The following is a 14,558-nucleotide window of genomic DNA, read 5'->3' as shown; positions in this document are numbered from 1 at the left end:
ACTGCTGAGATTAATTGAAGCCAATGTATGGGGTGGCCTTATTGCTTGATGCCCACATTTTCACCACTTCCCAAACAAATGATGAATGTAGGCCACAGATACTATTGTTCACTTAATTTCCTTTAGATCGCCCATTCCTGTGGTTCGCATGTACATTCTTTGACTCCATTAGGGTGATTTGTGCCAGATGACTTCTCAGACGATCTCACCAGATAGGCAGCTAACACTCGGGGTAGGTCATCTCAGACTCTGGCACGCACTGATGAGGCTAAATCCTGTCCTTGTACCTTTTCTCCCTGCTCATCTGTTTTGATAATTTCCTCAATCTTTTCAAATATTTTTACCACTACCTTTTGTAAACTCTGAATCTCCTGTCCAGTGTTCTGTTCTAGGGCCCTCATTGATTCATTTAACTTCAGGTCCTCATTCTGCACATATGATTCCAAGGTATGAAATTTGTCTCATCCTTGGACATAATTTTGATGGCCTGCATACTGCCCTCCTGGAGAGATTCCCTATCAGTTAACCTCTCATAACTTTCAAATAGAGTCTGATTGTTAAATTCAACAGGACGAATTATTTCAGAAGATGTCTCAACACCCTTCAACATTGACTGGATTTTGTCTGTCAAGTTAATGTTAACCTTTTCAGTAGGAAAATTTCTCAGCTAGCTGTTCATTATTAGTCTGCAAAGACTGTGGCATTTCTAGAAGTGCCTCATTCTTTTTAAATTTTTATTTATTTTTATTTTATGTGCATTGGTGTTTAGCCTACATGTGTGTCTACATGAAGATGTAAGATCCCTGGAACTGGAATTACAGTTGTGAGCTGCAATGTAGGTGCTGGGAATTGAATCCGGGTCCTCTAGAAGAACAGTCAGTATTCTTAACCACTGAGCCATCTCTCCAGCCTGCAGTCAGTGCTCTTAACCACTGAGCCATCTCTCCAGCCCAAGTGCCTCACTCTTGACTCTGTTATCAAACCATTTTCTTAGGGATATAATATGAAAAGCAAAATCAAATGAATGGATGTAAAGGAAAATCACATAAGCCTTGCAGAATACCATCCATAGTATAAGCAAAACGTTTATTAAATTCCTGAATGGATATATTGTCAGCAATCATACAACTTTCAAATTTATTAATTTACTTACCACCATTAGATCTCAGTAAATTGTTATAGGTGAAATAATCTTTATTGGCCAGCAGGTGTCATGGTTGCAGCCACATGGTGGGTGTGACCAGTGGCTGTGCAGGATGTTGGTGCTGTTTTGGTTCCACACATTTGTGCCTGGTTGAATGTTGACAAATATGCTTTGCTTTCTGTACACGGAACAAGGACCCCAGAGCTCGCGAGCAGGGAGCACAAACAAGAAGCTGTGGAAGCTGCTGCACCACAGGGAAATTAGCAGGCTGGGGAGGGGAATGTTGAAAATTGCCAAGTTGCTGCATGGTAGCTCTGCTGTGTCAAGGTTTGGCAAAGAGCTGCTTAGTAGGTGAAATCAAGCCAGGCAGGTGGGGGTGGGAGATCTTCTGGGTCATGGACCTTTTATTCTTTTTTGGTCTATCTCCATAGGTGTGGATTTGGGATTACTGTGGGAGCCAGATGAAGATGGAATTTATAAAATAATTCCACACTAGCTCAGAATTGAGTAAAATAAAGAATTATTTATCTAGGGGTAGACTCACAGATCACAGTCCTCTGCATGAACGGGGAATCAGAACTGAATCCAGAAGCCGAGAGAGAGAGAGAGAGAGAGAGAGAGAGAGAGAGAGAGAGAGAGAGAAAGAGAAAGAGAAGGAGAGAGAGACCATTTTATGTTGGCATTTATTGTAAAGAGGCCATACCGAAGTGGGCTGGTATCTTAAAGGCCATAGGCTGAAGGAGTTCCTACAGCATCCACACACACACACAGGCTTGTGCCCATACACACACACAGGTGTGTGCCCATACACACACACAGGTGTGTGCCCATATATACACACAAGGGAGACAGGGTTTCTCTGTGTAGCCCTGACTCTCCTGGAACTCCTTGAACTCACAGGGATCAGCCTGCCTCTGCTTCCTGAGTGCTAGGATTAAAGGCATGCACCACCATGGATGTCTGGCCACTTTATTAGGAAGGAGGAGTCCCAAACCTATAATCATACACTGATCCATGAACTGTGACTTCAGGCCTTGGTGTACATGGAGGCCCAGCAATGGGGAAGTTGAACCCACGTGAACGGGCCTTAGACTTCCCCAAGACAGGAAAGATAAAGACGAAGTGACTTGAAGGCTGGGAGTGGGGCTCAGCTTGTAGCTCAGATGGAGTGGGGTGCTTGTAGCTGAGTAGGAAGTACCCTGCATTGTAGCCCCAGCTTCATGGACACCTGTCATCCCAGCACTCAGGAGATGGAGAGACAGCCTACAGGATAAGAGCACTGACTGCTCTTCCAGAGATCTGAGTTTGTTTCCCAGCACCCACATGGTCCCTGCACCTCCAGTGCCAAGGGGTCTGATGTTCTCTTTTGGTCTCCATGATGCACAGACAAACAAGCAGGGAAAACACCCATACATGTAAGATGAAATACATCTAACAGATTTTTTTTTTTTATTTTCGAGACAGGGTTTCTCCGTAGCTTTTTGGTTCCTATCCTGGAACTAGCTCTTGTAGACCAGGCTGGCCTCGAACTCACAGAGATCCGCCTGCCTCTGCCTCCCGAGTGCTGGGATTAAAGGCGTGCGCCACCATCGCCCGGCCTAACAGATTTTTTAAAAACAATCAAAACAAAAGAATGAGTCCTTTAATTCCAGAACTCTGAAGACAGAGGCAGGTAACTGAGTTCTAGGCTAGCCTGCTCTACATAATGAGACTGTATTTGAATAAATAAATAATTGAAACAGAAGCTTGAGAGATGGCTCTGTGGTTAAGAGGGCTGTTACTCTTATACTGAAGATACAACTTCTGTTCCCAGAACCCACAGTGGCACCTTGGTCTCCTGAGACTCCAGATTCGGGGAATCTGATGGCCTTTTCTGGCTTTCAGTGCTGCTTGTACACATACACATACACATACACCACACACACACACACACACACACACACACACACACACAGAGAGAGAGAGAGAGAGAGAGAGAGAGAGAGAGAGGAGAGAGAGAATTAAAAATCTTAAATAAACTGATGGTGTGTGCTTTTAATCCCAGCATTTGGGAGGCAGAGGCAGAGGCAGAAGGATTATGAGTTCCAGTTCAGCCTGGGATACATAGGAAGATCCTGCCTCTAAAAGAAATCAGTAAAGTCAAGGGTGGTTCATGTAGGATGTCCTTCATATGCGTGTCTCTCATTGCCTGATGAATAAAGCCCTTTCAGTCAGTGGCCAGGCAGACTAGAACCAAGCGGGAAATCCAAACAGAGATACTGAGAGAAAGAAGGTGGAGTCGGGAGATGCCATGTAGCCGCAGAAGGAGTCCCATGCCAGGGTATCACAGGTAAGCCACACCATGTGTCAATACACAGATTGGTAGAAATGGGCTAATTTACAAGTGAGAGTTAGTCAGTAATATGCCTAAGCCATTGGCCAAACAATTACAATATTATGCCTCTGAGTGTTATCTTATAAACAGAGAAAAACCAGTCCAGTAGGACTACAAAGACAGAGAAGAGTCTCTATATAGGTGAAGGCACACATCTTCCATCTCATCACTCAGGAGGCAGAGGCAGGCGGATCTCTGTGAATCTGAGGCCAGCCTGGTCTACAGAGCAAGCTCCAAGCCAGTCAGGGTTGTCTGTCTCACCAAAAACAACACAAGGAATGATTGAAACACCCAAGGCCTGCGCGGCTGCTGTGTTGTCTTAGTCATCACAGGCGGTTCCCATGGCCCCACGGGAGTCCCATGATCTGCACAAAGGGAAAGATTTGACCTATTTTCTAGATGGTTCTGCAGCAATGCAACCCTCCCTGTGCCCTGCCAGCAGACAGCGGTGGAGTCGAAGCCCTGCTCCAGGACATCCCTGGAGACCACTTTTGGAGGCTGATCCTCTTGGCTGGCCGGAACTGCCCACACACCTGGTGCTCATTCTGGAGAGAGCCCAAGCCAGGTCTGTAATTCCATACTGATTTATGGACCATGCCTGTGGCTTTGGATGGAGGACCAGAAAATTGGAAGGAACAGGACTGGGGAATTGGTCAAAGGAAACGGGGGAGGAGGGAGCTGTGTGGACAGAGCTCCAAGAAGTCAGGCTCTGAGACACTTCTGTCCCACATAGAAGGACACCATGGGCATTTTTAAAATAACACTTATTTTTTTGTTGGGGTGAGGAGCAATTGGCACAGTTCATTGTGGAGGGCAGAGACACTTGCAGGAGTCCATTCTCTCCCTCCACCATGCAGCTCCCAGTGGTCAAACTCAGGTGTCAGGCTTGCCAGCACGTGCTGTCACCTGCTGAGCCTTCGCTCTGGTCCAGCACAGAACTTTCCTATTTCAGTGGGGAGTGCGCCCGTTCTCTGGGAGTCCCCCTCTTTCTTGGCCATCCGCATCATTGCTCAAGGTGCCCATGAGTGCGGTGGCCGTGGTGGCAGGGGTGGGAGCTGTGCCTAGGATCAGCGACCCGATGTTCACTCGCCAAGGGTGAGTGCCAGGTCAGCCTGCAGCAGAGGGCATCGGTGTCCTGCTCGGTCCTTCTGTCGCCCCTGCTCGCTGAAGCACTAAGGCTGCAGGTGTGTGTGTGTGTGACTATGTCCAGCTTTAACGTCATCTATTTGGAGGCAGAAAGAAATAATTGCCGCCTTTAATCCCAGCACTCGGGAGGCAGAGGCAGGCAGATCTCTGTGAGTTCGAGGCCAGCCTGGTCTACAAGAGCTAGTTCCAGGACAGGCTCCAAAGCTACAGAGAAACCCTGTCTCAAAAAACCAAAAAAAAAAGAAAGAAAGAAAGAAAGAAAGAAAGAAAGAAAGAAAGAAATAATTGCACTGTGTAGCTGCAACCTGCTGTGTAGACCAGGCTTGCCCCAAACATAAAAGTCCACCGGCCACTGCCCCCCACCCCCGCCACATGCTAGGATTAAAGGTGTACACCACCATGCCCCTGCCCTGGCTTTTTTATTTGTTTGTTTGCTTGTTTGTTTAAACATGTGTGCTAGGGATTTGAACCAAGGTCCTCATGCCTTCACAGCTCTCCCAGCCACTCCCCACCTCGCCAGCCTCTGCAATGGGCTGGAGGCAGGCTCTCCAGAGCGCTGTAAGTCACTGTGTTACACTTAGTTACTTTGGTATATGTGCGTGCATTCATGTGGGAGCTAGGACTCCACTTCAGGAATCAAGCCTGTTCCTCTTAAAGACTGTGTGTGGGTTTGTGCACATGAGTGCAGAGCCCTCAGAGTCCAGAAGAGGGCATCAGAGCCCAGGAGCTGGAGTTACCTGCAGCAATGATCTACCTGCTCAACACCATGCTGGGAAGTGCTTGGGAGCCCTCTCATCAGCCCCACCTTGGTTTTTGAGTCTGTCTCTCTGGGAAACGAAGCCCACCAATTTACCTAGAGTGCTTGGGCAGCCAGTCAGTGAGCGCCTCCGATCTCCACTTCCAGCAACAAGGGTACAGGCATGCACCACCACAGCCAGCTTCTTATGAGGGTGTTGGGGACTGAGCTCCGATTCTCTCCCTATGTGGCATAGTCTGTGCAGTTCCTCCTCATGCCAGCCTCTTCTAGCTCACAGGGCTGAACTAACAGAAGCACTGCAGAAGGAATGGATGGGTCTTTGAATGAGGTCCATCCCCCATGGACGTGTGTCTCTGAATAGCTGGTCCCCATTTGGGGAGGTTATGGAAATTTTTTTTTGTTTCCTTCCTTCCTTCCTTTTCTTCTTTTTCTTGAGACAAGGTTTCTCTGTGTAGCCCTGGCTGTCCTGGAACTTGCTCTGTAGACCAGGCTGGCCTTGAACTTTGAGTTCTGCACGCCTCTGCCTCCCTAGTGCTAGGATTAAAGGCTTGCGCCACCACCGCCCGGCTGCTCAGGAGATCTTGTCTTTTTCTACTTCCCACGTAGATTAGATCCATGTAAGTCTCTCTTCGTGTCCTCATTGCTGTCTAAATTCTCTGGGATTGTGGTTTGTAGGCTGGCTTTCTTTGCTTTATGTTTAAAAACCACCTATGAGTGAGTACATGTGATAATTGTCTTTCTGTGTCTGGGTTACCTCACTCAAAATAATGTTTTCTAGCTCCATTCATTATCCTACAAAATTCAAGATGCCGTTATTTTTTTCTGCTGTGTAGTACTCCATTGTGTAAATGTACCACATTTTCCTTATTCATTCTTCGATAGAGGTGCATTTAGGTTGTTTCCAGGTTCTGGCTATGACAAACAAAGCTGCTATGAACATAGTTGAGCACATGTCCTTGTGGCACGATTGAGCATCCTTTGGATATATACCCAAAAGCGGTATTGCTTGGTCTTGAGGAAGGTTGTTTCCTAATTTTCTGAGAAATCGCCACACTGACATCCAAAGGGGTTTTACCAGCTTGCATTCCCACCAGCAATGCAGAAGTGTTCACTTTTCCCCACAACCTCTCCAGCATAAGTTGTCATCAGTGTTTTTGATCTTGGCCATTTTTTTTTTAATTTTATTTTCGAGACAGGGTTTCTCCGTAGCTTTTGGTTCCTGTCCTGGAACTAGCTCTTGTAGACCAGGCTGGTCTCAAACAAACAGAGATCCACCTGTCTCTGCCTCCCAAGTGCTGGGGCTAAAGGAGTGCGCCACCACCGCCCGGGGCGATCTTGGCCATTCTTACAGGTGTAAGATGGAATCTCAGAGTTGTTTTGATTTGCATTTCTTTGATGACTAAGGATGTTGAACATTTCCTTAAGTGTCTTTCAGCCGTTTTAGATTCCTCTGTTGAGAGTTCTCTGTTTAGGTCTGTACTCCATCTTTTTTTATTGGATTATGTGTTCTTCTGGTGTCCAATTTCTTGAGTTCTTTGTATATTTTGGAGATCAGACCTCTGTCTGATGTGGGGTTAGTGAAGATCTTTTCCCATTCTGTAGGCTGTCGTTTTGTCTTGTTGACCGTGTCCTTTGCTTTACAGAAGCTTTTCAGTTTCAGGAGGTCCCATTTATTAATTGTTTCTCTCAGTGTCTATGCTGCTGGGCTTATATTTAGGAAGTGGTTCCCTGTGCCAATGCATGAAGTGCTTCCCACTTTCTCATCTATAAGGTTCAGTGTGGCTTTATGTTGAGGTCTTTGATTCATTTGGACTTGAGTTTTGTGCATGGAGATAGATATGGGTCTATTTTCATTCTTCTACATGTTGATATCCAGTTATGCCAGCACCACTTGTTAAATATGCTTTCTTTTTTTCCATTTGATTTTTTTTTGCTTCCTTGTCAAAAATCAGGTGTTTGAAGATGTGTGGATTGATATCCGGATCTTCAATTTGGTTCCATTGGCCTCCTGTCTGTTTTTATGCCAATACCAGGCTGTTTTCAGTACTGTAGCTCTGTAGTAGAGTTTGAAGTCAGGGATTGTGCTGCTCCAGAAGTTCTTTTATTGTACAGGATTGTTTTGGCTATCCTGGGTTTTTTGCTTTTCCATATGAAGTTAGTACCGTTCTTTCGAGGTCTTTGAAGAATTTTGCTGGGATTTTGATGGACATTGCGTTGAATCTGTTAATTTATTTTAATTTTAAGTGTATACATTTTGCCTGCATGTGTGTGCAGTGCCAGCAGAGGGCAGAAGAGGGCACCGGACCCCTGGGAACTGGAGTTAGAGTGGTTGTGAGCCACCATTGGGTATGGGAACTGAGCCCAGGTCCTCTTCAAGATCAGCCAGCTCTCCGGCACCCTTTGGTTTTCTCTGCCCCTGCCTCTCTGCTTCAGTCTTTCTCGTTTTTTTTTTTCCTTCCCAATCCTGTTATATTCCTAGTAGACTGAGGTACTGTCTGGTCCTTCTGGTGATCTAACCCACTCCACATGCCCAGCTTCCGCCTTGCTCTTCCCGGGCCATCACGGAAAGTTCTGGGCATCCTCCAACCCCACTTTCCAGGTCTGGGAATCAGCACTTTTCTCCCACACCGAAAGAGGGCCCTGGAGCACAGAAGCGGCCACAGTCAACAACGCCTCCTCCCAGCTGCCTGTGGCTTCCTACAAGAATCTCCTGTCCTGGCAGAGGTGCCCTTGCTGAGCTGTGGCCAGGATGAACCCTGGAGACGCCCCCTTCCTAGGAATAGCAGCGGGCTGTGGGTCCTTCTCACTCACAGCAAGCACCCTGTTGTCGGCCAGGGCCACACCCGCCTGCCACGGATGTTAAAAACATCTTTGAACATGGTGGTGGGCTCAGCAGCCAGGGCTTCAAAGCCGCTGTGGCTTTATTGGGGGTGAGCTGGTGTGCTGGGAACTAGGTTTGGGCTTGGCCTCTAAGCCCCATGTCCCACAGAGGCTCAAGGCTGCCATTCAGGGTGGTCAGGGGCCATCCTGCAGAAGGAAGGTGCCCCTGGGCTCCTTTCCATTCCAAGCCACTGCTGGGCAGTTCTGTAGATGGAATCTCACTGAGGGGCGGAACTTAGATGACAAGTCCCTGCTGCCAGTTTGAATGGAGACGAGTGTGTGTGTGTGTTTCTTTAGTGACAGGGTCTCATGTAGCCCAGGCTGGCTGCATATTTGCTGTGTGGTTGAAATGGCTTTGAACCCTGGCTCCTCTCACCTCCACCTCCCCAGTGCTGGGCTGGAAGACTGTGCGCCGTGCTTCCTACTCAGACAGCACACAAGATACTTCAGCAATGGAAGCAGGGCCAGTGTTTGTTGAATGAATACACAGTCGAAGATGCATCAGCCCACTTGTCCGTTTCTCTCGACTGCTTCCCGGTCAGGGTAGCTTAGGGGTGCGTTCGATGGGATGCAGGAGCCAGGCTTGTAGGATGGGTCAGGTTCCAGTGGTTGGCGGGGAGGTCTACAGTGTGACCAGGCCTTTCCACTCTTCAGTCTGGCAGTCATAAAATCACCCTGCTTAGACTGGCAACATTTTCCTTTAATATGTTTCTAAAGGCTCTGGCAGAACCTGGAGGAAAATTCCAGAGTAACAAGGAGAGAGCTCTTTCACGTCCTTGGGGACCAGCAGGGGTGGGATGCAGGAGCACCCCACAGCCCCACCAGGAGGCCCTGAGATTCCCAGAGAGTGGCTCTTTGCCCACTGTCTGCTAGAGGACAGACAGACCTCCCTGACATTTCTCTCCATGCTCTGCGGAGTCTGGCGGAAGCCGCGGACCCTATGGCGCTCTGCACGCACACTTCCAGCACACTCTTGCCCGGAGCTGATACACCTTCTCAGCTTGCAGTCTTGCCCAGTCCAGAAACGCTGCCTCCTTCTCTGTCACCCTCACGTTTCACCACACGGCCCATGCTCAGGACTGTCTCTGCTGACTCTTACCCTTCCTCCAATCACAGTGCAGAGGATCCTCCTCATGACTCCCATGGCTGCCTCTGCACCTCCATCATGACTCTAACCAGTCTGCCTTGACTAATGGAGTGTTGCTGGGGGAAGTGGAACCGGGCAGATGCTCTTCGAGTCAGGTTCCGAGAAGACACCTCCCGCCCTGCTGTGGCAGGTTTGCTAACACTACCAAAACGCATCTAAGTCAAGACTGATACAATAGAAGGAACCATGGAAACAGGAGGAAGAACTTTCTAGACAGAGAAGCGCAGTGGGTGGAGATGGCTCGCCAGAATGCTACAGTGAGGAGAGATCTCGTCCTCAGGAGCTTCCGAGGGTCGTGAGCAGGAGAGGAACATGGGCTAATTTATTAGCTTTTTCTGGTCTTGAACCCTGGCCATCTTCCTATGTTTTTTCCCCATGTGCTGGGGTTACAGTGGGAAGGAGATGCACCATCTGGGATCAGGGTGGGCTGTGGGGAGAAGAAGGAGGAAGGTGTCTCAGGTACTGAGGGTGTCGGGGTTCTTGAGGGAGGGAATGCTGAGGGGCCCTAAAAGCAGCTCCTCTACCCCAACCCCAGCCACATTCCTGTCTGAGTCAGAACAGGAGTCTAAGTTGAGCTGGTGACTGGGCTTGGATGGTGTCCATTGTGGCAAGGAGGCAGAGGCTCGCCTAGCTGACCTCTGACCTTAGTGCCTTCCTCATCCTGGATTTGTGTGCTGTGACTGAACCCCAGGACCATGTAGTAAGGTGGGCCAGCCAGGAAGGTCAGCCTCTGTGTGGCGCTGGCAGCAGTCCCATGAGCATAAGGGGACAGGATGGTCGGAAACATAGGTTATCACTAGGCTACACTGCAGCCCACTGAGGTACCAATCCCAGCACCCAACTGAGAAAAACAGCCCCCCCCAGTGGAGACTAACCACAGGAGACATTCCGAGGCTGGAGGTGCAGTGAGGAGGGCCAGCTAAGCTTCAGGTGCAGAACCTTGGGGCTCTGCAGAGGCAACTGCATGCGTACCCAGGGTCTCACCATGCAGGTTCCCCTGGCCGCAGCACAACCCAGTGAAGTTTGAAGGTGAATGGTTTTACCATCATGCACTATAGTTTTTAAAATAATAACTGATACATACATACATATATACACACATATAAATATATTCACACATACATACACACATACATAATAAATATATACACGCATGAATATATATGCATACATACATAATGCACACACACACACACACGCTAGTGGAACTCACAATCAAACTCATCTGACTGCCCAGCCCTAGACAAAGGTTTTGTCCTCTCTTGGAGTCTGCTTGCTAGCTGCCACTCTGGGCCCTGGGACACTGTGACTGGCACAATCTTGGTGATCCTTGCGATCTGATGTGTCAGCCTTTGGGAGCCGAGGGTGAGGGAGATGAGCATCCCTTGAACGCTGTTGGAGCTGTGATGGCGTGAGGAGGACACAGACACCAGTCCCTGACCGCTGCTGAGCTCCAGATGTTTGGAAAGAACAGGCTGAGTGGTTCTCCAAGCAGGATGTTCCCTGACATCCATGGTTGCCTGGAACTCAGTGGAAGCCAAGGGAGCGACCAAGGCAGACCTGGAGCCATGCCCAGTGGCAACCTTCCTGGGGCTGGGATGGTCACCTTTCCACAGGGCCAGTGTAGACAGAGGGGCCAGTCACAGGTGAAGGCAACCAGTCCAGTTTGGTATCTGTCAGGACCACTAGCCACATCACAGGGAACCACTGAAGCTGATGCAGGGGAGGGGTGAGGCATGTGCCTAGCCCTCCCCTGCTCTCTGCACCCCACCCTGCTCCCTCCCATCCAGCTATCCACCCACCACCATGACTCTTCCTTGAGCCATCATGGCTGTCACTCTGACCTCAGTGTCATCAGGTGACCCGTGGAGTTGCGCTGGGCCTTGCTCAGGGTACAGTGAAAGCCATTTGATGACAGCAGCAGGGAGAGCAAGTCATTTGGAGGTGGGCATGCCCCAGAGTCACAGCCAGATGATGCCAGATGCAGGCTGGGAAGACCTGTGCAGCCCAGGCCTGGCTCCCATGACCACCCATACCCTCCACTGCCCCATCCACCATCCTTCATCTATCTCGGATGCCTGGACCAGGCCAATCACAGGATACCTGCTCACCTGGCATGGTTTAGACTTTATCAGCCCTGCAGTGTCCTCGGACCACAACCCTTCTGTCCACAGCCTCACATTCAGCCCTGAGCACTCCATGCAGTGGCCTCTGCCAGCTGACATTTCTTTGGCACCTTGCTGCCCAACCTCATGGCAGCTTCTCTTCCCCAGGCCTGGGCAGGAGCCAGGCGTAAACACAGTGAACAAGGGCCGCACTGTGCAGGCACTGAGGCTGCTGCAGAGAGCCACAGAGGACTGAGGCCCGGGGCTCCCCTCTTCTGTCCCCAGCCTACTGCAAAAACCCGGGGTAGACTTTTCTTCTGTGGCCCGTGTTTTCAGCATGGCAGAGATCCTCCCTTTCTTCCCTGCCACGGGCGGAGGTGACAAGTGTGTATCGTGCCTGGCAGCTGCTCTTAAACCAAGTTTCCCTATATGTAGCCTGGGTCCCCTGGAAGGTGCCATCCTCCTGCCTCCACCTCCTCAGTGTCGGGAGACTAGGCATGCTCCACCAGGCCTGGCTTATGTGGTGCTGGGGATGGAGCTGAGCTACAGTCCCAGCCATTAGAATTGTATTTTAATTGTTATTTTAGATTTTCACTCCTGCCTGGCTCCCCAGACAGGCTGTTCTGATTTCATTCTAGCTGATGATGGCCTTGAACTCCTTATCTTCCATCCTGCGCCCCCTGAGCACTGGAGTGGCCTTGAGCCAGGAGGTTTGTGAGGCAGAGACTCCCTGTGTAGTTGGGTTGGCCTGGAACTGCATCCTTGTGCCTCAGTCTCCCTGGCACGGGGACCACACTCCAGCGCCACTATTCTGGACCATACAGTTTATTTTCTAACGTTTTCTCTGTGAAGTTTGTGAGAACTACAAATGTGTGCTTGATTCTGGCATTGATCCCAGAAAGTGGGGGTCTTTCTTGAACTCGTTTATATGTGTGTGAACGTGCATGTCTGTATATATATGAGTCTGTGTGCGTGCGTGTACATGCATCTGTGTATGTGCATATGGGCGTGTGAGTGTGTGTATACATGCGTGTGCATGCATCTGTGTATGGGCATGTGAGTGTGTGTATACATGCGTGTGTAGCACTGCAGATGAAACCTGAGCAACCGAGGTTGCTTCCTGGTTGTGCTTGGTGGTCTTCCTCATTAGCAAGAGGCAGAGCCTCAAGACCACCCAAAGGCTCCCTCACAGTGGGGAGCAGGGGACTAGTGGAGGCTCAGGCACCCCCACCCCTCCCCTCCTAACTCCCATACTCCGGGGGGCACAAAGAGGCTGTAACACCCGCATCTCAGACCTGAGTTCTGACCAGATGTCTCTGGTCCATTCCAGCCGGGTCCTAGTGAAGTTTAGGTCTCTTGAATCAATTCTTGAAGACGTAAAAATGTAGACCAAAATTTGAAATATGTGAAGAAAGAGAAAGAGTCAGGCGGTGGTGGCTAGAGAGAAACCCTGGCCCAAAAAACTGAAAAAAGGGGCTGGAGAGATGGCTCAGTGGTTAAGAGCATTGCCTGCTCTTCCAAAGGTCCTGAGTTCAATTCCTGGCAACCACATGGTGGCTCACAGCATTTTGTTACCAGACAGTGGTGGCGCACGCCTTTAATCCCAGCACTTGGGAGGCAGAGGCAGGTGGATCTCTGTGAGTTTGAGGCCAGTATGGTTTACAAGAGCTAGTTCCAGGACAGGCTCCAAAGCTACAGAGAAACCTGTCTCGAAAAAAAAAAACTGAAAAAAGAAATAAAGAAAGGAAGGAAGGAAGGAAGGAAGGAAGGAAGGAAGGAAGGAAGGAAGGAAGGGAGAAAGGAAGGAAGGAAGGAAGCCTGGCGGTAGTGGTGCACAGCTATAATTCGCCCCCACCCCCGGGAGGCAGAGGCAGGCAGATCTCGAGCCAGTTCCAGAACAGCCATGGCTACACACAGAAACCCTGTCTCAAAAAAGAAAAAAGAATTCAGATGAGGGCAGGCAAGATGTCTCAGGAGATAAAGGCGCCTGGAGAAGCCTGAGGACCCGGTTCCGCCCCTGCTGGCTTTTCTCTGACCTCTACATACATAGTATGGTGCACAATAGCCTGATAGATGTGTGTGTGTGTGTGTGTGTGTGTGTGTGTGTGTGTGCGTGCTTGTGTGATCAGTATTGATGGTGCCTGAGCCTTGAATGACGTTTGCCATCATTCAGTAAAACTGTGGTGCTGTCTTTAATCTGAGGCAAGTCTGGGGCGAGAAGGGTGGGAAGCAGGCAGAGCCTGCTGAAGGCCTAGGCAGACACGGGCCTCAGACACTGGCTTCTTGACCCCTTATTATGGAGTGTAGATCTGGCTGGGCTGTGGAAATGGCCAAGTGAACCTCCCCTTGTTGCCTTGATGGATTCCCCAGACCCAGCCTGTGGCTGGGCAGCCAATAAACTTTCCCCCTGGGCGGTGGCCTGCAGTTGGTGCCACAGTCTCCTGGCCCAGCAGGCGTCAGTCAGAAATGGCCCCTGGGGCTCCAACAGCAGGCCCCACCTGGCCCTGATCCTGGAACCACTCAGCCTGGATGTCGGGAAGGGCAACTGGCCTGGGTTCATGAGTTCCAGAATATCACAGCTATTGCCTGGCTGGGGCCAGAACTGAGCCTGGATTCATGAGGGAAGGGCTGTGTGTGTGCGTAGACGGGTCTGGGGTTGTGTGTGTATATGTATGGGGTTGTGCTTATATATGGTGTTGTGTGTGCATATATGCACTTATTTTTGGATTTTTTTGGAGACAGGGTTTCTCTGTAGCTTTGGAGCCTGTCCTGGAACTAACTCTTGTAGACCAGGCTGGCCTTGAACTCACAGAGATCCTCCTGCCTCTGCCTCTGCCTCTGGGATTAAAGGCGTGCGCCACCACTGCCGACTTGTGTGCATTTGAAACATTCTCTGCACAGACTCAAGGTTACAGAAGCAGGCTGTTACACGGAGCCAGCCCACTGAAGATTCCCACAGGCTGTCTCTCATCCCAACAATGTCTGCTGTGCTTGGAAGAGTGGAA

Source organism: Microtus pennsylvanicus, chromosome 9 (assembly GCF_037038515.1).
Source record: "Microtus pennsylvanicus isolate mMicPen1 chromosome 9, mMicPen1.hap1, whole genome shotgun sequence".
NCBI classification, from domain to species: Eukaryota; Metazoa; Chordata; class Mammalia; order Rodentia; family Cricetidae; genus Microtus; species Microtus pennsylvanicus.
This window is presented reverse-complemented; position numbering follows the sequence as displayed.